General features: G+C 48.3%; 1 pseudogene; it reads left to right on the forward strand.

Annotated features, from left to right (window-relative positions):
- The window catches only part of LOC147602121 (uncharacterized), a 93126-nt pseudogene that overhangs the window by 6975 nt on the left and 63782 nt on the right, over positions 1 to 22369 (forward strand).

Genomic DNA, 22369 nt, shown 5'->3' on the forward strand with positions numbered 1-22369 from the left:
TGCACAAAGCTCATTGCACTTTCGCGGTTCGAGTTGTGCATCGCCGGAGCTCTGCGGGAAAGAGCGAGAGAAGAGCCGCGAAAGCTCCGAGTGCGGCCAGCTCGCGTGTGGCCGCGATGATGCGTTGTTCGTCGGTTGGAGGGCGACTGCCTTCTGCGCGGCTGCTTCCAAGTTGACCGTAACTGCCAGCGTGCTAGCTGCGTAGGACAGTGAAGAGACTCGACGTGTGTGTCGTGTGTCTCTTTGTTAGTGAGAAATCGAGACTTTCTTTATGAGTTCGTGGCACAGCACGGTGCCCGGCCGTCCACACCTGGGCAAGATTGGGCTCGGGATAATTGGACAAATTTGCAGAGCGTAGTAGATCGAATGACTTCCTTGTAGAAGGAGGCGAGGGTAATATCTGGCAGAGGCAAAGCCATAGTTTGTGCTGTTCTGGGTGCCAGTCTGGCAGCAGCAGCAGAGGGCCGCCTTAAGCAGCGAGAGCAGGAGACGATTATTGAGTTGCTCCAGCGTTTGGTGGAGGCCCTCAGGGGACAGTATCCTACCTCGAAAAACAGCTGGGGGGAGAAAAGGAGCAAAACCTTTTGCTAAAATCTATCTTGAGGGAGGAATATCCAAAGAATTCAGAATTGGACAGTGAGACAGATCTGAAGCTTGAGGAGAGAGGTATTCAACAGATAAGTCCAATATACCCTCAGAAGAAATTGGAGAAAATGAGGGATCACTCTGGCGACCACCCTCGGGTAAGACCTTTGGTTAAAACAGAATTCTTTTATTTGAATGATGAGGATAGCAACCCACAGATAACAACTAAGGAGTCGCCGTATACCGCTACTGAGCTTGCCAAACTGAAGCGGGAGTACGGGCATCTTGCCAAAGAATCTGAGACGGAGTATGTGTGGCGTGTATCTCTAACCGGGGGAGATCAAATCCAGCCGAGTGAAAAGGAGGCTGAGGGATATTGGGGTCCTGGAGTCTTTTTGACCACAGGAGATAATCGTGCCCCATGGTCCTTAACTCAGCGAGCCGCTTATTGGGCTGGGGGGTTAAACCCTTTGGAGAGAGGGGATCCTCTTCCAATCACTGGCACAGTTGATCAGCTGGTGGAAAGCGTCCAAAAAGCTGCTTGTTTGCAAATGATGAAAGAAAGAAAGTTAACTCCTAGATGTGAATCTCCAATGATGTTGCCGGTGGACCCTGAGAGCATGACTCCCTTGATAAGGGGACTTCCAGAGTCACTTAAACCTTTGGGGATTCAACTTCGAAAGACCATTGAGACACTCGGTCCCTTAGAAAGATTGGAGGGCTTTATGAGAGGCCATGGAAATGCAACCAATAGCCCTATGAATGTGTCTCCCTCCGATCTCAGCCCATCTCGACCCTCATCAGGTGATAAAGCAAAGGTGTGGACTTGGGGGGAGGTAGCACAGGAGCTGATAAATTATGGGAGAAAATATGGTCCAGTAAAGCTCCCAGAGGACAGACCAAAAGGAATCCGTCAGATAGACATCAGGGACTCACCCCCCCACATCAGTCAACCTAGCCCTCGTTTTAAAACAGCGGGGGGAGCACAGCCCATGACCCGACAACAGTGGTGGCTTTTGGGAATTAAAAAGGGTGTTCCAAGAGATGTAATGGATGGTTTACCCATTGGAAAGCTGAGCAAGGTGGTATCAAAATGGTGTAACCCAAAACAATACCCACCCAAAGGGAAAGAAATCTCACCCATCACACCCACAGCCCCACCTTTGGAAGACACAGGCAACAGAAACAGTGAGGTTTTTCCCCAGATGCAGGAAAACTAGAACCTCCATTCCCCATTGGTGAGCGAGGGAATGGAGGATGGATTTATATCCGACAGCTCACCAAGACTAGCAGGGGAGATTGGCTAATTACGGCTATTGTGGGTCCAAAACGTGGACTGGTGACCTTTTTGGTTGATACCGGTGCCCAAGTCTCCGCTTTGACTAAAGAAGATGCACAAAGGTGTGGTGTCTCTCCCTCGAGAAGACGTTTTTGTGTCCTGAATGCTTTAGGGTCAACAGAAGCCATGAGTGTTGCTCAGGTAAAGCTAACGTTGCCGGGAGAGGAAAACACGGTCACTGTTACAATGGTGATCGGGAATATTCCTACTAATTTATTAGGAATGGATGTCCTTAAAGGGAAAGGTTGGAAAGACCCAGAAGGCTTGTGGTGGACTTTTGGGACCCCGCAATTAAATATTAGGTTACTCCAAACTGCACCCTCTCTGCCGTTTAGCAAAGCAACTAATGTCAAACAATATCCCCTTCCCCTGGGAGCAAAAGAAGGTATCAGACCTGTTATGCAGGAACTTTGGGAGCAAGGGGTTGTGATAAATACACATTCTCCTTTTAACTCTCCGGTGTGGCCACTGCGAAAACCAAATGGAAAGTGGCGACTCACAGTGGATTTTAGGAGACTGAACGCCAACACCGAACCTTTGACTGCCGCAGTGCCCAATTTGGCGGAATTGGTAACAATAATTCAGGAGAAAGCTCACCCAATTATGGCAACTATAGATGTTAAAGACATGTTTTTTATGGTACCTTTGCAACCAGAGGACAGAGACCGTTTTGCCTTTACGTGGGAAGGGCAACAATATACTTTCACCCGGCTACCCCAGGGGTATAAGCACTCTCCTACATTGGCTCATCATGCTTTAGCCCAAGAATTGGAAAAAATACCAAAACCTGAAGCTGTAGATGTTTACCAATATATTTATGACATCCGGGGGGGGGGGGGGGGGGGGGAAGAAATAAAGGAGGTGGAAACAACCCACCAGAATCTGGGTTTGCAAATTCCCCCCGAAAAGGTCCAAAAGCCATCACAAGAAGTAAAGTTTTTGGGAATTTGGTGGAAAGGGGGAATGATGTGTATCCCACCGGACACCCTCACTTCTTTAGGTCAGATTAAAATGCCTGAGTCAAAAAAGGATTTACAACATACTTTAGGACTATTGGTGTTCTGGAGAAAACATATTCCGGACTTCTCCATTATTGCTAGACCTCTTTATGATTTGCTGAGGAAAGGGGTCAAATGGGAATGGACCCCATCTCAGGAAGAAGCTGTGCAATTGTTAATTTTTGAAGCAACGGCTCACCAGGCTCTCGGTCCTATCCACCCTACAGACCCTTTTCAGGTGGAATGGGGATTTGCCATATCAGGATTATCAGTACATATATGGCAACGGGGCCCTGAGGGTCCAACTTGGCCTGTGGGATTTTATTCTCGCAGCTTTAAAGATGCCGAGAGGAGATACACTGCTTGGGAGAAAGGGTTGTTTGTGGTTAGCCTGGCTCTCATAGAAGTAGAGAAAATTGCACGCCAACAACCAATTGTACTGAGAGGCCCATTTAAAGTGATAAAGGCAGTTACCAGTGGGACCCCTCCCCCTGACGGGGTGGCTCAGAAAGCCTCAGTATGAAAATGGTATGCCCAGATTGAACACTACTGTAACATTTTCTCAGTGACTGAAGGAGCTTTAAAACACCTGGCTATACAAGAAACAGAAAGCTCGGATGGCAGCCAAGATAAACCTGCCTCTGTCATCCAAGCGGCTCCTCCTTTCTCTCCCGACCAAGCAGTGAGTGCCTGGTTTACCGATGCTTCTGCAAAAAGAGAAGGGAAAGTATGGAACTATCGAGCAGTAGCACTCCATACCTCCTCTGATGAACAAATTAGTACAGAGGGAGTGGGCAGCGCCCAAGTAGGAGAGTTAATTGCAGTGTGGAGTGTTTTCCAGCGTGAAGCTCAAGCCACTTCTCCCATCCACATCTATACTGATTCCTACGCTGTGTTTAAGGGTTGTACTGAATGGCTGCCTTTTTGGGAGCAAAATGAATGGGAGGTTAACAGAATGCCAGTGTGGCAAAAGGAAAAATGGCAAGATATCTTAAACATTGCTAAACAGGGGAACTTTGCCGTGGGATGGGTAGCTTCTCATCAGGCAGATGGGGGCTCAGCGGGTAAATGGAATAACAGAGCGGATGAGTTAGCAAGGCTAGCCCCTGTACAAAAGGACCAAGTCACAGAAGATTGGGACCGCCTGCTAGAATGGTTGCATGTAAAGCGTAAACACACAGGAGCTAAGGACCTGTGTCGTGAAGCCCTTGCTCGAGGCTGGCCTGTCACCAGAGCAACATGCGAAACTTGCATATCTGCCTGTGAGCAATGTCGTAGGCGACTGGAAAGACACCCTTTAGAAGATGATCCCCTGCATCTAAGAGAGGGTAAAGGTTTGTGGGATGCGTGGCAGGTGGATTATATTGGACCCTTTAAGAAATCAGGAGGGAAACATTTTGTGTTGGTGGGAGTGGAAATAATATCAGGACCAGTCCAAGCAGAAGCCTTTAACAGGGCTACGGGAGAAAGCACTGTGAGAGCATTGCGACAATGGTTTGGAACTTTTCCAAAACCACAAGAAATACAGTCTGATAACGGTTCCCACTTCACTGCCAGAATAGTACAGGATTGGGCACGAAGTGAAGGGATTAAATGGATTTTTCACACTCCTTATTACCCACAATGGTATTGTAGAAAGAACCAATGGTTTGCTGAAACGACTTTTGAAACCACAGGAAGGCAATTGGGATGCTCGCCTGTGGGAAGCTGTCAAAGGTGTAAATGACAGATGGGGGTAAATGGATGCCCTAAAATCACTGCCTTCTGTCCAAAAGTCCCTACTTTAATCCCTTCTTTAAAAGGACCGAATGACTCTAAAAATCCAGCTCACCTCCCAGGACAACCTGTTTTAGTGGAGCTTCCCACTGCGGGAACAGTACCATTGGTCCTAAAAACCCCTCTAAATGCATATGCGTGGGTAGCCTCTGATGCCCTGGGAAAGGAACATCGGATAAATACCCGTTGGATAGTTCCGTCATTTTAACTGTGCCTCAAGGAGGCAAGCTCTGTTATTTCATCTTGCAGAAGAACTCCGAGGGACAGTGAAGAACAGAGAACAGTGAGTGGGAAAAGCTGCACATGGATGATAATTTGGAAGCATAAATTCTAAAAATGACCAATTTTTTAATTGGACCTGTGATTGGGCTTACAATATTTTTCTGCATCTTACCACTAACCTGTAATCAAAAGAACACCAAATGGCCGTGGTCTCACGCCTCCCTTGGGTTTACAGGAAGCATGGGACCACCTTTTAAACGGTCGGGCTTAAACTTGGCCACTGTGGTTATGCACAAAATGGAAATGTACTCAGGGCATGAGTGGGGCTGGGACAGAGACAGCAGGGCTCCCCTCTTGATGGGAACAATTGGAGAAAAAAATTCAAATAGGTTGCCGAATGGTCAATGGATCTATCCATGAAAAAGCAACCCAAATTATTGTAAGAAGAACTAATGAATCTGTACTCACAAAGAGTCTTTGTGTCCTTGAAAAGGAAAAATTGGAATGCTGGAGTAATTTTACACTAACCCAACCTGTCTTTGTAATCTGTCTCTGGAATAACCAGAAAGGTGACGTGGCACTGACATTCAAATTTAAAATGGCCATTATTGAGCCAACAACTACTACTCCCAGCCCCAACATGACAAGATACACAGCACCTCTTACCACTGAACCAGTTATTGTACTGAACCCGAAAATTTTTGAGATTGGACCATATGTAATTAGAAATATGGGCCAGCAACAGATGTTATTCAATCCATCATGGTCCCTGAAACAAGTTGAATTGTCAATGCAAAATAATGCTTCAGAAATTCAGCCAGCTTGCTCACCTTTCCTAAAAACCTCTTACGAGGGATGGACAACCTGGCTGCAAAAACGGACCCCTTCCGAGAAACGAATAAAGAGAGACCTAACTGGTGTTCTGGGAACAGGATTGGGAGTTCTAAATAGTATTGATTCAGATGAACAAATTGGCTACCACAACTAGGGACCTGACTAAATTGCAACGTCCTTTACGATCTTCCCTATTGGCTTTGGGAACTAATCAATGGATGTTATCAAATATATTACCAAAATGGGAGAAGGTGAATGAAAAAGACCATGAATTGGTTATAGATGCACTCGGTGTGGTCCAAAACAACCTCTCCCTGGCTCTCAGTTGTATCCAAGCTCAACTGTGGATGCAATCAGTAGCCGCATCAATTATAAGAGAAGGTGAAGAAGGCACTTTCCCCACTGAAATTCGGAAAATAGTTTGGGACAGTGCCACTGACTTTGAAAGGAAAGTCACCACACATCTGCACTTTTAGTGCCTCAGAACCCCGGACAGCTTGCAAAACACGGCTGTAGCTGTCCCAGCGCAAGCTGTTCAGGAAAGCACAGAGACGCGATGTTCGCGTGCCTTTAGCGCTGCTCGCAAGAAGCCTCCGGAGCAGGCACTTCTCGTGCGGCAACAACCGTGCCTGCTACGATCCTTCCTAGCCTCTTTTCCTCCGGGCAGCCGGCTTTGGCTGATGTGAAGTGTTGGTGGGCAAATCATCCAGAGAAGAGTCGCAATGCTTCTGGGCTGTTAGCAAGAGCGAGTGAAGAGCAGCAAGAGCTTTCCTTGCTGACCCTTTTCACGTGGGAGATTAGCTGGACATTTGCCGCTTTAGTGCCTTGTTTCTTCTGCGCAGCTTGCACAAAGCTCATTGCGGCTTTCGCGGTTCGAGTTGTGCATCGCCGGAGCTCTGCGGGATAGAGCGAGAGAAGAGCCGCAAAAGCTCCGAGTGCGGCCATCTTGCGTGTGGCCGCGATGATGCGTTGTTCCTTGGTTGGCGGGCGACTGCCTTCTGCGCGGCTGCTTCCAAGTTGACGGTAACTGCCAGCGTGCTAGCTGTGTGGGACAATGAAGAGGCTGACGTGTGTGTGTCCGTAGAGCTGCTAGAAAGCGTACGTGAAGAGCAGGAAGGGCTTTCAGAGCAGCCGGTTCTCGTCTTGGACAGTCGCCACACATCTGCACTTTTAGTGCCTCAGAACCCCGGACAGCTTGCAAAACACGCCTGTAGCTGTCCCAGCGCAAGCTGTTCAGGAAAGCACAGAGACGCGATGTTCGCGTGCCTTTAGCGCTGCTCGCAAGAAGCCTCCGGAGCAGGCACTTCTCGTGCGGCAACAACCGTGCCTGCTACGATCCTTCCTAGCCTCTTTTCCTCCGGGCAGCCGGCTTTAGCTGATGTGAAGTGTTGGTGGGCAAATCATCCAGAGAAGTGTCGCAATGCTTCTGGGCTTTTACCAAGAGCGAGTGAAGAGCAGCAAGAGCTTTCCTTGCTGACCCTTTTCACGTGGGAGATTAGCTGGACATTTGCCGCTTTAGTGCCTTGTTTCTTCTGCGCAGCTTGCACAAAGCTCATTGCACTTTCGCGGTTCGAGTTGCGCATCGCCGGAGCTCTGCGGGAAAGAGCGAGAGAAGAGCCGCGAAAGCTCCGAGTGCGGCCAGCTCGCGTGTGGCCGCGATGATGCGTTGTTCGTCGGTTGGAGGGCGACTGCCTTCTGCGCGGCTGCTTCCAAGTTGACCGTAACTGCCAGCGTGCTAGCTGCGTAGGACAGTGAAGAGACTCGACGTGTGTGTCGTGTGTCTCTTTGTTAGTGAGAAATCGAGACTTTCTTTATGAGTTCGTGGCACAGCACGGTGCCCGGCCGTCCACACCTGGGCAAGATTGGGCTCGGGATAATTGGACAAATTTGCAGAGCGTAGTAGATCGAATGACTTCCTTGTAGAAGGAGGCGAGGGTAATATCTGGCAGAGGCAAAGCCATAGTTTGTGCTGTTCTGGGTGCCAGTCTGGCAGCAGCAGCAGAGGGCCGCCTTAAGCAGCGAGAGCAGGAGACGATTATTGAGTTGCTCCAGCGTTTGGTGGAGGCCCTCAGGGGACAGTATCCTACCTCGAAAAACAGCTGGGGGGAGAAAAGGAGCAAAACCTTTTGCTAAAATCTATCTTGAGGGAGGAATATCCAAAGAATTCAGAATTGGACAGTGAGACAGATCTGAAGCTTGAGGAGAGAGGTATTCAACAGATAAGTCCAATATACCCTCAGAAGAAATTGGAGAAAATGAGGGATCACTCTGGCGACCACCCTCGGGTAAGACCTTTGGTTAAAACAGAATTCTTTTATTTGAATGATGAGGATAGCAACCCACAGATAACAACTAAGGAGTCGCCGTATACCGCTACTGAGCTTGCCAAACTGAAGCGGGAGTACGGGCATCTTGCCAAAGAATCTGAGACGGAGTATGTGTGGCGTGTATCTCTAACCGGGGGAGATCAAATCCAGCCGAGTGAAAAGGAGGCTGAGGGATATTGGGGTCCTGGAGTCTTTTTGACCACAGGAGATAATCGTGCCCCATGGTCCTTAACTCAGCGAGCCGCTTATTGGGCTGGGGGGTTAAACCCTTTGGAGAGAGGGGATCCTCTTCCAATCACTGGCACAGTTGATCAGCTGGTGGAAAGCGTCCAAAAAGCTGCTTGTTTGCAAATGATGAAAGAAAGAAAGTTAACTCCTAGATGTGAATCTCCAATGATGTTGCCGGTGGACCCTGAGAGCATGACTCCCTTGATAAGGGGACTTCCAGAGTCACTTAAACCTTTGGGGATTCAACTTCGAAAGACCATTGAGACACTCGGTCCCTTAGAAAGATTGGAGGGCTTTATGAGAGGCCATGGAAATGCAACCAATAGCCCTATGAATGTGTCTCCCTCCGATCTCAGCCCATCTCGACCCTCATCAGGTGATAAAGCAAAGGTGTGGACTTGGGGGGAGGTAGCACAGGAGCTGATAAATTATGGGAGAAAATATGGTCCAGTAAAACTCCCAGAGGACAGACCAAAAGGAATCCGTCAGATAGACATCAGGGACTCACCCCCCCACATCAGTCAACCTAGCCCTCGTTTTAAAACAGCGGGGGGAGCACAGCCCATGACCCGACAACAGTGGTGGCTTTTGGGAATTAAAAAGGGTGTTCCAAGAGATGTAATGGATGGTTTACCCATTGGAAAGCTGAGCAAGGTGGTATCAAAATGGTGTAACCCAAAACAATACCCACCCAAAGGGAAAGAAATCTCACCCATCACACCCACAGCCCCACCTTTGGAAGACACAGGCAACAGAAACAGTGAGGTTTTTCCCCAGATGCAGGAAAACTAGAACCTCCATTCCCCATTGGTGAGCGAGGGAATGGAGGATGGATTTATATCCGACAGCTCACCAAGACTAGCAGGGGAGATTGGCTAATTACGGCTACTGTGGGTCCAAAACGTGGACTGGTGACCTTTTTGGTTGATACCGGTGCCCAAGTCTCCGCTTTGACTAAAGAAGATGCACAAAGGTGTGGTGTCTCTCCCTCGAGAAGACGTTTTTGTGTCCTGAATGCTTTAGGGTCAACAGAAGCCATGAGTGTTGCTCAGGTAAAGCTAACGTTGCCGGGAGAGGAAAACACGGTCACTGTTACAATGGTGATCGGGAATATTCCTACTAATTTATTAGGAATGGATGTCCTTAAAGGGAAAGGTTGGAAAGACCCAGAAGGCTTGTGGTGGACTTTTGGGACCCCGCAATTAAATATTAGGTTACTCCAAACTGCACCCTCTCTGCCGTTTAGCAAAGCAACTAATGTCAAACAATATCCCCTTCCCCTGGGAGCAAAAGAAGGTATCAGACCTGTTACGCAGGAACTTTGGGAGCAAGGGGTTGTGATAAATACACATTCTCCTTTTAACTCTCCGGTGTGGCCACTGCGAAAACCAAATGGAAAGTGGCGACTCACAGTGGATTTTAGGAGACTGAACGCCAACACCGAACCTTTGACTGCCGCAGTGCCCAATTTGGCGGAATTGGTAACAATAATTCAGGAGAAAGCTCACCCAATTATGGCAACTATAGATGTTAAAGACATGTTTTTTATGGTACCTTTGCAACCAGAGGACAGAGACCGTTTTGCCTTTACGTGGGAAGGGCAACAATATACTTTCACCCGGCTACCCCAGGGGTATAAGCACTCTCCTACATTGGCTCATCATGCTTTAGCCCAAGAATTGGAAAAAATACCAAAACCTGAAGCTGTAGATGTTTACCAATATATTTATGACATCCGGGGGGGGGGGGGGGGGGGGAAGAAATAAAGGAGGTGGAAACAACCCACCAGAATCTGGGTTTGCAAATTCCCCCCGAAAAGGTCCAAAAGCCATCACAAGAAGTAAAGTTTTTGGGAATTTGGTGGAAAGGGGGAATGATGTGTATCCCACCGGACACCCTCACTTCTTTAGGTCAGATTAAAATGCCTGAGTCAAAAAAGGATTTACAACATACTTTAGGACTATTGGTGTTCTGGAGAAAACATATTCCGGACTTCTCCATTATTGCTAGACCTCTTTATGATTTGCTGAGGAAAGGGGTCAAATGGGAATGGACCCCATCTCAGGAAGAAGCTGTGCAATTGTTAATTTTTGAAGCAACGGCTCACCAGGCTCTCGGTCCTATCCACCCTACAGACCCTTTTCAGGTGGAATGGGGATTTGCCATATCAGGATTATCAGTACATATATGGCAACGGGGCCCTGAGGGTCCAACTTGGCCTGTGGGATTTTATTCTCGCAGCTTTAAAGATGCCGAGAGGAGATACACTGCTTGGGAGAAAGGGTTGTTTGTGGTTAGCCTGGCTCTCATAGAAGTAGAGAAAATTGCACGCCAACAACCAATTGTACTGAGAGGCCCATTTAAAGTGATAAAGGCAGTTACCAGTGGGACCCCTCCCCCTGACGGGGTGGCTCAGAAAGCCTCAGTATGAAAATGGTATGCCCAGATTGAACACTACTGTAACATTTTCTCAGTGACTGAAGGAGCTTTAAAACACCTGGCTATACAAGAAACAGAAAGCTCGGATGGCAGCCAAGATAAACCTGCCTCTGTCATCCAAGCGGCTCCTCCTTTCTCTCCCGACCAAGCAGTGAGTGCCTGGTTTACCGATGCTTCTGCAAAAAGAGAAGGGAAAGTATGGAAATATCGAGCAGTAGCACTCCATACCTCCTCTGATGAACAAATTATTACAGAGGGAGTGGGCAGCGCCCAAGTAGGAGAGTTAATTGCAGTGTGGAGTGTTTTCCAGCGTGAAGCTCAAGCCACTTCTCCCATCCACATCTATACTGATTCCTACGCTGTGTTTAAGGGTTGTACTGAATGGCTGCCTTTTTGGGAGCAAAATGAATGGGAGGTTAACAGAATCCCAGTGTGGCAAAAGGAAAAATGGCAAGATATCTTAAACATTGCTAAACAGGGGAACTTTGCCGTGGGATGGGTAGCTTCTCATCAGGCAGATGGGGGCTCAGCGGGTAAATGGAATAACAGAGCGGATGAGTTAGCAAGGCTAGCCCCTGTACAAAAGGACCAAGTCACAGAAGATTGGGACCGCCTGCTAGAATGGTTGCATGTAAAGCGTAAACACACAGGAGCTAAGGACCTGTGTCGTGAAGCCCTTGCTCGAGGCTGGCCTGTCACCAGAGCAACATGCGAAACTTGCATATCTGCCTGTGAGCAATGTCGTAGGCGACTGGAAAGACACTCTTTAGAAGATGATCCCCTGCATCTAAGAGAGGGTAAAGGTTTGTGGGATGCGTGGCAGGTGGATTATATTGGACCCTTTAAGAAATCAGGAGGGAAACATTTTGTGTTGGTGGGAGTGGAAATAATATCAGGACCAGTCCAAGCAGAAGCCTTTAACAGGGCTACGGGAGAAAGCACTGTGAGAGCATTGCGACAATGGTTTGGAACTTTTCCAAAACCACAAGAAATACAGTCTGATAACGGTTCCCACTTCACTGCCAGAATAGTACAGGATTGGGCACGAAGTGAAGGGATTAAATGGATTTTTCACACTCCTTATTACCCACAATGGTATTGTAGAAAGAACCAATGGTTTGCTGAAACGACTTTTGAAACCACAGGAAGGCAATTGGGATGCTCGCCTGTGGGAAGCTGTCAAAGGTGTAAATGACAGATGGGGGTAAATGGATGCCCTAAAATCACTGCCTTCTGTCCAAAAGTCCCTACTTTAATCCCTTCTTTAAAAGGACCGAATGACTCTAAAAATCCAGCTCACCTCCCAGGACAACCTGTTTTAGTGGAGCTTCCCACTGCGGGAACAGTACCATTGGTCCTAAAAACCCCTCTAAATGCATATGCGTGGGTAGCCTCTGATGCCCTGGGAAAGGAACATCGGATAAATACCCGTTGGATAGTTCCGTCATTTTAACTGTGCCTCAAGGAGGCAAGCTCTGTTATTTCATCTTGCAGAAGAACTCCGAGGGACAACAGTGAGTGGGAAAAGCTGCACATGGATGATAATTTGGAAGCATAAATTCTAAAAATGACCAATTTTTTAATTGGACCTGTGATTGGGCTTACAATATTTTTCTGCATCTTACCACTAACCTGTAATCAAAAGAACACCAAATGGCCGTGGTCTCACGCCTCCCTTGGGTTTACAGGAAGCATGGGACCACCTTTTAAACGGTCGGGCTTAAACTTGGCCACTGTGGTTATGCACAAAATGGAAATGTACTCAGGGCATGAGTGGGGCTGGGACAGAGACAGCAGGGCTCCCCTCTTGATGGGAACAATTGGAGAAAAAAATTCAAATAGGTTGCCGAATGGTCAATGGATCTATCCATGAAAAAGCAACCCAAATTATTGTAAGAAGAACTAATGAATCTGTACTCACAAAGAGTCTTTGTGTCCTTGAAAAGGAAAAATTGGAATGCTGGAGTAATTTTACACTAACCCAACCTGTCTTTGTAATCTGTCTCTGGAATAACCAGAAAGGTGACGTGGCACTGACATTCAAATTTAAAATGGCCATTATTGAGCCAACAACTACTACTCCCAGCCCCAACATGACAAGATACACAGCACCTCTTACCACTGAACCAGTTATTGTACTGAACCCGAAAATTTTTGAGATTGGACCATATGTAATTAGAAATATGGGCCAGCAACAGATGTTATTCAATCCATCATGGTCCCTGAAACAAGTTGAATTGTCAATGCAAAATAATGCTTCAGAAATTCAGCCAGCTTGCTCACCTTTCCTAAAAACCTCTTACGAGGGATGGACAACCTGGCTGCAAAAACGGACCCCTTCCGAGAAACGAATAAAGAGAGACCTAACTGGTGTTCTGGGAACAGGATTGGGAGTTCTAAATAGTATTGATTCAGATGAACAAATTGGCTACCACAACTAGTGACCTGACTAAATTGCAACGTCCTTTACGATCTTCCCTATTGGCTTTGGGAACTAATCAATGGATGTTATCAAATATATTACCAAAATGGGAGAAGGTGAATGAAAAAGACCATGAATTGGTTATAGATGCACTCGGTGTGGTCCAAAACAACCTCTCCCTGGCTCTCAGTTGTATCCAAGCTCAACTGTGGATGCAATCAGTAGCCGCATCAATTATAAGAGAAGGTGAAGAAGGCACTTTCCCCACTGAAATTCGGAAAATAGTTTGGGACAGTGCCACTGACTTTGAAAGGAAAGTCACCACACATCTGCACTTTTAGTGCCTCAGAACCCCGGACAGCTTGCAAAACACGGCTGTAGCTGTCCCAGCGCAAGCTGTTCAGGAAAGCACAGAGACGCGATGTTCGCGTGCCTTTAGCGCTGCTCGCAAGAAGCCTCCGGAGCAGGCACTTCTCGTGCGGCAACAACCGTGCCTGCTACGATCCTTCCTAGCGTCTTTTCCTCCGGGCAGCCGGCTTTAGCTGATGTGAAGTGTTGGTGGGCAAATCATCCAGAGAAGTGTCGCAATGCTTCTGGGCTTTTACCAAGAGCGAGTGAAGAGCAGCAAGAGCTTTCCTTGCTGACCCTTTTCACGGGGGAGATTAGCTGGACATTTGCCGCTTTAGTGCCTTGTTTCTTCTGCGCAGCTTGCACAAAGCTCATTGCGGCTTTCGCGGTTCGAGTTGTGCATCGCCGGAGCTCTGCGGGAAAGAGCGAGAGAAGAGCCGCGAAAGCTCCGAGTGCGGCCAGCTCGCGTGTGGCCGCGATGATGCGTTGTTCGCCGGTTGGAGGGCGACTGCCTTCTGCGCGGCTGCTTCCAAGTTGACCGTAACTGCCAGCGTGCTAGCTGTGTAGGATAGTGAAGAGGCTGACGTGTGTGTGTCCGTAGAGCTGCTAGAAAGCGTACGTGAAGAGCAGGAAGGGCTTTCAGAGCAGCCGGTTCTCGTCTTGGACAGTGGCCACACATCCGCACTTTTAGTGCCTCAGAACCCCGGGCAGCTTGCAAAACACGGCTGTAGCTGTCCCAGCGCAAGCTGTTCAGGAAAGCACAGAAATGCGATGTTCGCGTGCTTTTAGCGCTGCTCGCAAGAAGCCTCCGGAGCAGGCACTTCTCGTGCGGCAACAACCGTGCCTGCTACGATCCTTCCTAGCCTCTTTTCCTCCGGGCAGCCGGCTTTAGCTGATGTGAAGTGTTGGTGGGCAAATCATCCAGAGAAGTGTCGCAATGCTTCTGGGCTGTTAGCAAGAGCGAGTGAAGAGCAGCAAGAGCTTTCCTTGCTGACCCTTTTCACGTGGGAGATTAGCTGGACATTTGCCGCTTTAGTGCCTTGTTTCTTCTGCGCAGCTTGCACAAAGCTCATTGCACTTTCGCGGTTCGAGTTGTGCATCGCCGGAGCTCTGCGGGAAAGAGCGAGAGAAGAGCCGCGAAAGCTCCGAGTGCGGCCAGCTCGCGTGTGGCCGCGATGATGCGTTGTTCGTCGGTTGGAGGGCGACTGCCTTCTGCGCGGCTGCTTCCAAGTTGACCGTAACTGCCAGCGTGCTAGCTGCGTAGGACAGTGAAGAGACTCGACGTGTGTGTCGTGTGTCTCTTTGTTAGTGAGAAATCGAGACTTTCTTTATGAGTTCGTGGCACAGCACGGTGCCCGGCCGTCCACACCTGGGCAAGATTGGGCTCGGGATAATTGGACAAATTTGCAGAGCGTAGTAGATCGAATGACTTCCTTGAAGAAGGAGGCGAGGGTAATATCTGGCAGAGGCAAAGCCATAGTTTGTGCTGTTCTGGGTGCCAGTCTGGCAGCAGCAGCAGAGGGCCGCCTTAAGCAGCGAGAGCAGGAGACGATTATTGAGTTGCTCCAGCGTTTGGTGGAGGCCCTCAGGGGACAGTATCCTACCTCGAAAAACAGCTGGGGGGAGAAAAGGAGCAAAACCTTTTGCTAAAATCTATCTTGAGGGAGGAATATCCAAAGAATTCAGAATTGGACAGTGAGACAGATCTGAAGCTTGAGGAGAGAGGTATTCAACAGATAAGTCCAATATACCCTCAGAAGAAATTGGAGAAAATGAGGGATCACTCTGGCGACCACCCTCGGGTAAGACCTTTGGTTAAAACAGAATTCTTTTATTTGAATGATGAGGATAGCAACCCACAGATAACAACTAAGGAGTCGCCGTATACCGCTACTGAGCTTGCCAAACTGAAGCGGGAGTACGGGCATCTTGCCAAAGAATCTGAGACGGAGTATGTGTGGCGTGTATCTCTAACCGGGGGAGATCAAATCCAGCCGAGTGAAAAGGAGGCTGAGGGATATTGGGGTCCTGGAGTCTTTTTGACCACAGGAGATAATCGTGCCCCATGGTCCTTAACTCAGCGAGCCGCTTATTGGGCTGGGGGGTTAAACCCTTTGGAGAGAGGGGATCCTCTTCCAATCACTGGCACAGTTGATCAGCTGGTGGAAAGCGTCCAAAAAGCTGCTTGTTTGCAAATGATGAAAGAAAGAAAGTTAACTCCTAGATGTGAATCTCCAATGATGTTGCCGGTGGACCCTGAGAGCATGACTCCCTTGATAAGGGGACTTCCAGAGTCACTTAAACCTTTGGGGATTCAACTTCGAAAGACCATTGAGACACTCGGTCCCTTAGAAAGATTGGAGGGCTTTATGAGAGGCCATGGAAATGCAACCAATAGCCCTATGAATGTGTCTCCCTCCGATCTCAGCCCATCTCGACCCTCATCAGGTGATAAAGCAAAGGTGTGGACTTGGGGGGAGGTAGCACAGGAGCTGATAAATTATGGGAGAAAATATGGTCCAGTAAAACTCCCAGAGGACAGACCAAAAGGAATCCGTCAGATAGACATCAGGGACTCACCCCCCCACATCAGTCAACCTAGCCCTCGTTTTAAAACAGCGGGGGGAGCACAGCCCATGACCCGACAACAGTGGTGGCTTTTGGGAATTAAAAAGGGTGTTCCAAGAGATGTAATGGATGGTTTACCCATTGGAAAGCTGAGCAAGGTGGTATCAAAATGGTGTAACCCAAAACAATACCCACCCAAAGGGAAAGAAATCTCACCCATCACACCCACAGCCCCACCTTTGGAAGACACAGGCAACAGAAACAGTGAGGTTTTTCCCCAGATGCAGGAAAACTAGAACCTCCATTCCCCATTGGTGAGCGAGGGAATGGAGGATGGATTTATATCCGACAGCTCACCAAGACTAGCAGGGGAGATTGGCTAATTACGGCTATTGTGGGTCCAAAACGTGGACTGGTGACCTTTTTGGTTGATACCGGTGCCCAAGTCTCCGCTTTGACTAAAGAAGATGCACAAAGGTGTGGTGTCTCTCCCTCGAGAAGACGTTTTTGTGTCCTGAATGCTTTAGGGTCAACAGAAGCCATGAGTGTTGCTCAGGTAAAGCTAACGTTGCCGGGAGAGGAAAACACGGTCACTGTTACAATGGTGATCGGGAATATTCCTACTAATTTATTAGGAATGGATGTCCTTAAAGGGAAAGGTTGGAAAGACCCAGAAGGCTTGTGGTGGACTTTTGGGACCCCGCAATTAAATATTAGGTTACTCCAAACTGCACCCTCTCTGCCGTTTAGCAAAGCAACTAATGTCAAACAATATCCCCTTCCCCTGGGAGCAAAAGAAGGTATCAGACCTGTTATGCAGGAACTTTGGGAGCAAGGGGTTGTGATAAATACACATTCTCCTTTTAACTCTCCGGTGTGGCCACTGCGAAAACCAAATGGAAAGTGGCGACTCACAGTGGATTTTAGGAGACTGAACGCCAACACCGAACCTTTGACTGCCGCAGTGCCCAATTTGGCGGAATTGGTAACAATAATTCAGGAGAAAGCTCACCCAATTATGGCAACTATAGATGTTAAAGACATGTTTTTTATGGTACCTTTGCAACCAGAGGACAGAGACCGTTTTGCCTTTACGTGGGAAGGGCAACAATATACTTTCACCCGGCTACCCCAGGGGTATAAGCACTCTCCTACATTGGCTCATCATGCTTTAGCCCAAGAATTGGAAAAAATACCAAAACCTGAAGCTGTAGATGTTTACCAATATATTTATGACATCCGGGGGGGGGGGGGGGGGGGGGGGGGGAAGAAATAAAGGAGGTGGAAACAACCCACCAGAATCTGGGTTTGCAAATTCCCCCCGAAAAGGTCCAAAAGCCATCACAAGAAGTAAAGTTTTTGGGAATTTGGTGGAAAGGGGGAATGATGTGTATCCCACCGGACACCCTCACTTCTTTAGGTCAGATTAAAATGCCTGAGTCAAAAAAGGATTTACAACATACTTTAGGACTATTGGTGTTCTGGAGAAAACATATTCCGGACTTCTCCATTATTGCTAGACCTCTTTATGATTTGCTGAGGAAAGGGGTCAAATGGGAATGGACCCCATCTCAGGAAGAAGCTGTGCAATTGTTAATTTTTGAAGCAACGGCTCACCAGGCTCTCGGTCCTATCCACCCTACAGACCCTTTTCAGGTGGAATGGGGATTTGCCATATCAGGATTATCAGTACATATATGGCAACGGGGCCCTGAGGGTCCAACTTGGCCTGTGGGATTTTATTCTCGCAGCTTTAAAGATGCCGAGAGGAGATACACTGCTTGGGAGAAAGGGTTGTTTGTGGTTAGCCTGGCTCTCATAGAAGTAGAGAAAATTGCACGCCAACAACCAATTGTACTGAGAGGCCCATTTAAAGTGATAAAGGCAGTTACCAGTGGGACCCCTCCCCCTGACGGGGTGGCTCAGAAAGCCTCAGTATGAAAATGGTATGCCCAGATTGAACACTACTGTAACATTTTCTCAGTGACTGAAGGAGCTTTAAAACACCTGGCTATACAAGAAACAGAAAGCTCGGATGGCAGCCAAGATAAACCTGCCTCTGTCATCCAAGCGGCTCCTCCTTTCTCTCCCGACCAAGCAGTGAGTGCCTGGTTTACCGATGCTTCTGCAAAAAGAGAAGGGAAAGTATGGAAATATCGAGCAGTAGCACTCCATACCTCCTCTGATGAACAAATTATTACAGAGGGAGTGGGCAGCGCCCAAGTAGGAGAGTTAATTGCAGTGTGGAGTGTTTTCCAGCGTGAAGCTCAAGCCACTTCTCCCATCCACATCTATACTGATTCCTACGCTGTGTTTAAGGGTTGTACTGAATGGCTGCCTTTTTGGGAGCAAAATGAATGGGAGGTTAACAGAATCCCAGTGTGGCAAAAGGAAAAATGGCAAGATATCTTAAACATTGCTAAACAGGGGAACTTTGCCGTGGGATGGGTAGCTTCTCATCAGGCAGATGGGGGCTCAGCGGGTAAATGGAATAACAGAGCGGATGAGTTAGCAAGGCTAGCCCCTGTACAAAAGGACCAAGTCACAGAAGATTGGGACCGCCTGCTAGAATGGTTGCATGTAAAGCGTAAACACACAGGAGCTAAGGACCTGTGTCGTGAAGCCCTTGCTCGAGGCTGGCCTGTCACCAGAGCAACATGCGAAACTTGCATATCTGCCTGTGAGCAATGTCGTAGGCGACTGGAAAGACACCCTTTAGAAGATGATCCCCTGCATCTAAGAGAGGGTAAAGGTTTGTGGGATGCGTGGCAGGTGGATTATATTGGACCCTTTAAGAAATCAGGAGGGAAACATTTTGTGTTGGTGGGAGTGGAAATAATATCAGGACCAGTCCAAGCAGAAGCCTTTAACAGGGCTACGGGAGAAAGCACTGTGAGAGCATTGCGACAATGGTTTGGAACTTTTCCAAAACCACAAGAAATACAGTCTGATAACGGTTCCCACTTCACTGCCAGAATAGTACAGGATTGGGCACGAAGTGAAGGGATTAAATGGATTTTTCACACTCCTTATTACCCACAATGGTATTGTAGAAAGAACCAATGGTTTGCTGAAACGACTTTTGAAACCACAGGAAGGCAATTGGGATGCTCGCCTGTGGGAAGCTGTCAAAGGTGTAAATGACAGATGGGGGTAAATGGATGCCCTAAAATCACTGCCTTCTGTCCAAAAGTCCCTACTTTAATCCCTTCTTTAAAAGGACCGAATGACTCTAAAAATCCAGCTCACCTCCCAGGACAACCTGTTTTAGTGGAGCTTCCCACCGCGGGAACAGTACCATTGGTCCTAAAAACCCCTCTAAATGCATATGCGTGGGTAGCCTCTGATGCCCTGGGAAAGGAACATCGGATAAATACCCGTTGGATAGTTCCGTCATTTTAGCTGTGCCTCAAGGAGGCAAGCTCTGTTATTTCATCTTGCAGAAGAACTCCGAGGGACAACAGTGAGTGGGAAAAGCTGCACATGGATGATAATTTGGAAGCATAAATTCTAAAAATGACCAATTTTTTAATTGGACCTGTGATTGGGCTTACAATATTTTTCTGCATCTTACCACTAACCTGTAATCAAAAGAACACCAAATGGCCGTGGTCTCACGCCTCCCTTGGGTTTACAGGAAGCATGGGACCACCTTTTAAACGGTCGGGCTTAAACTTGGCCACTGTGGTTATGCACAAAATGGAAATGTACTCAGGGCATGAGTGGGGCTGGGACAGAGACAGCAGGGCTCCCCTCTTGATGGGAACAATTGGAGAAAAAAATTCAAATAGGTTGCCGAATGGTCAATGGATCTATCCATGAAAAAGCAACCCAAATTATTGTAAGAAGAACTAATGAATCTGTACTCACAAAGAGTCTTTGTGTCCTTGAAAAGGAAAAATTGGAATGCTGGAGTAATTTTACACTAACCCAACCTGTCTTTGTAATCTGTCTCTGGAATAACCAGAAAGGTGACGTGGCACTGACATTCAAATTTAAAATGGCCATTATTGAGCCAACAACTACTACTCCCAGCCCCAACATGACAAGATACACAGCACCTCTTACCACTGAACCAGTTATTGTACTGAACCCGAAAATTTTTGAGATTGGACCATATGTAATTAGAAATATGGGCCAGCAACAGATGTTATTCAATCCATCATGGTCCCTGAAACAAGTTGAATTGTCAATGCAAAATAATGCTTCAGAAATTCAGCCAGCTTGCTCACCTTTCCTAAAAACCTCTTACGAGGGATGGACAACCTGGCTGCAAAAACGGACCCCTTCCGAGAAATCGTTTCTCGGAAGGGGTCCCGTTTTTCTGGGAACAGGATTGGGAGTTCTAAATAGTATTGATTCAGATGAACAAATTGGCTACCACAACTAGGGACCTGACTAAATTGCAACGTCCTTTACGATCTTCCCTAGTGGCTTTGGGAACTAATCAATGGATGTTATCAAATATATTACCAAAATGGGAGAAGGTGAATGAAAAAGACCATGAATTGGTTATAGATGCACTCGGTGTGGTCCAAAACAACCTCTCCCTGGCTCTCAGTTGTATCCAAGCTCAACTGTGGATGCAATCAGTAGCCGCATCAATTATAAGAGAAGGTGAAGAAGGCACTTTCCCCACTGAAATTCGGAAAATAGTTTGGGACAGTGCCACTGACTTTGAAAGGAAAGTCACCACACATCTGCACTTTTAGTGCCTCAGAACCCCGGACAGCTTGCAAAACACGGCTGTAGCTGTCCCAGCGCAAGCTGTTCAGGAAAGCACAGAGACGCGATGTTCGCGTGCCTTTAGCGCTGCTCGCAAGAAGCCTCCGGAGCAGGCACTTCTCGTGCGGCAACAACCGTGCCTGCTACGATCCTTCCTAGCGTCTTTTCCTCCGGGCAGCCGGCTTTAGCTGATGTGAAGTGTTGGTGGGCAAATCATCCAGAGAAGTGTCGCAATGCTTCTGGGCTTTTACCAAGAGCGAGTGAAGAGCAGCAAGAGCTTTCCTTGCTGACCCTTTTCACGTGGGAGATTAGCTAGACATTTGCCGCTTTAGTGCCTTGTTTCTTCTGCGCAGCTTGCACAAAGCTCATTGCGGCTTTCGCGGTTTGAGTTGTGCATCGCCGGAGCTCTGCGGGAAAGAGCGAGAGAAGAGCCGCGAAAGCTCCGAGTGCGGCCAGCTCGCGTGTGGCCGCGATGATGCGTTGTTCGCCGGTTGGAGGGCGACTGCCTTCTGCGCGGCTGCTTCCAAGTTGACCGTAACTGCCAGCGTGCTAGCTGTGTAGGATAGTGAAGAGGCTGACGTGTGTGTGTCCGTAGAGCTGCTAGAAAGCGTACGTGAAGAGCAGGAAGGGCTTTCAGAGCAGCCGGTTCTCGTCTTGGACAGTGGCCACACATCCGCACTTTTAGTGCCTCAGAACCCCGGGCAGCTTGCAAAACACGGCTGTAACTGTCCCAGCGCAAGCTGTTCAGGAAAGCACAGAAATGCGATGTTCGCGTGCTTTAAGCGCTGCTCGCAAGAAGCCTCCGGAGCAGGCACGTCTCGTGCGGCAACAACCGTGCCTGCTACGATCTTTCCTAGCATCTTTTCCTCCGGGCAGCCGGCTTTAGCTGATGTGAAGTGTTGGTGGGCAAATCATCCAGAGAAGAGTCGCAATGCTTCTGGGCTGTTAGCAAGAGCGAGTGAAGAGCAGCAAGAGCTTTCCTTGCTGACCCTTTTCACGTTGGAGATTAGCTGGACATTTGCCGCTTTAGTGCCTTGTTTCTTCTGCGCAGCTTGCACAAAGCTCATTGCACTTTCGCGGTTCGAGTTGTGCATCGCCGGAGCTCTGCGGGAAAGAGCGAGAGAAGAGCCGCGAAAGCTCCGAGTGCGGCCAGCTCGCGTGTGGCCGCGATGATGCGTTGTTCGTCGGTTGGAGGGCGACTGCCTTCTGCGCGGCTGCTTCCAAGTTGACCGTAACTGCCAGCGTGCTAGCTGTGTAGGATAGTGAAGAGGCTGACGTGTGTGTGTCCGTAGAGCTGCTAGAAAGCGTACGTGAAGAGCAGGAAGGGCTTTCAGAGCAGCCGGTTCTCGTCTTGGACACTGGCCACACATCTGCACTTTTAGTGCCTCAGAACCCCGGACAGCTTGCAAAACACGGCTGTAGCTGTCCCAGCGCAAGCTGTTCAGGAAAGCACAGAAATGCGATGTTCGCGTGCTTTTAGCGCTGCTCGCAAGAAGCCTCCGGAGCAGGCACTTCTCGTGCGGCAACAACCGTGCCTGCTACGATCCTTCCTAGCGTC

This window comes from Chlamydotis macqueenii, chromosome 1 (genome assembly GCF_036417535.1).
Source record: "Chlamydotis macqueenii isolate bChlMac1 chromosome 1, bChlMac1.mat, whole genome shotgun sequence".
In the NCBI taxonomy this organism is placed as follows: Eukaryota; Metazoa; Chordata; class Aves; order Otidiformes; family Otididae; genus Chlamydotis; species Chlamydotis macqueenii.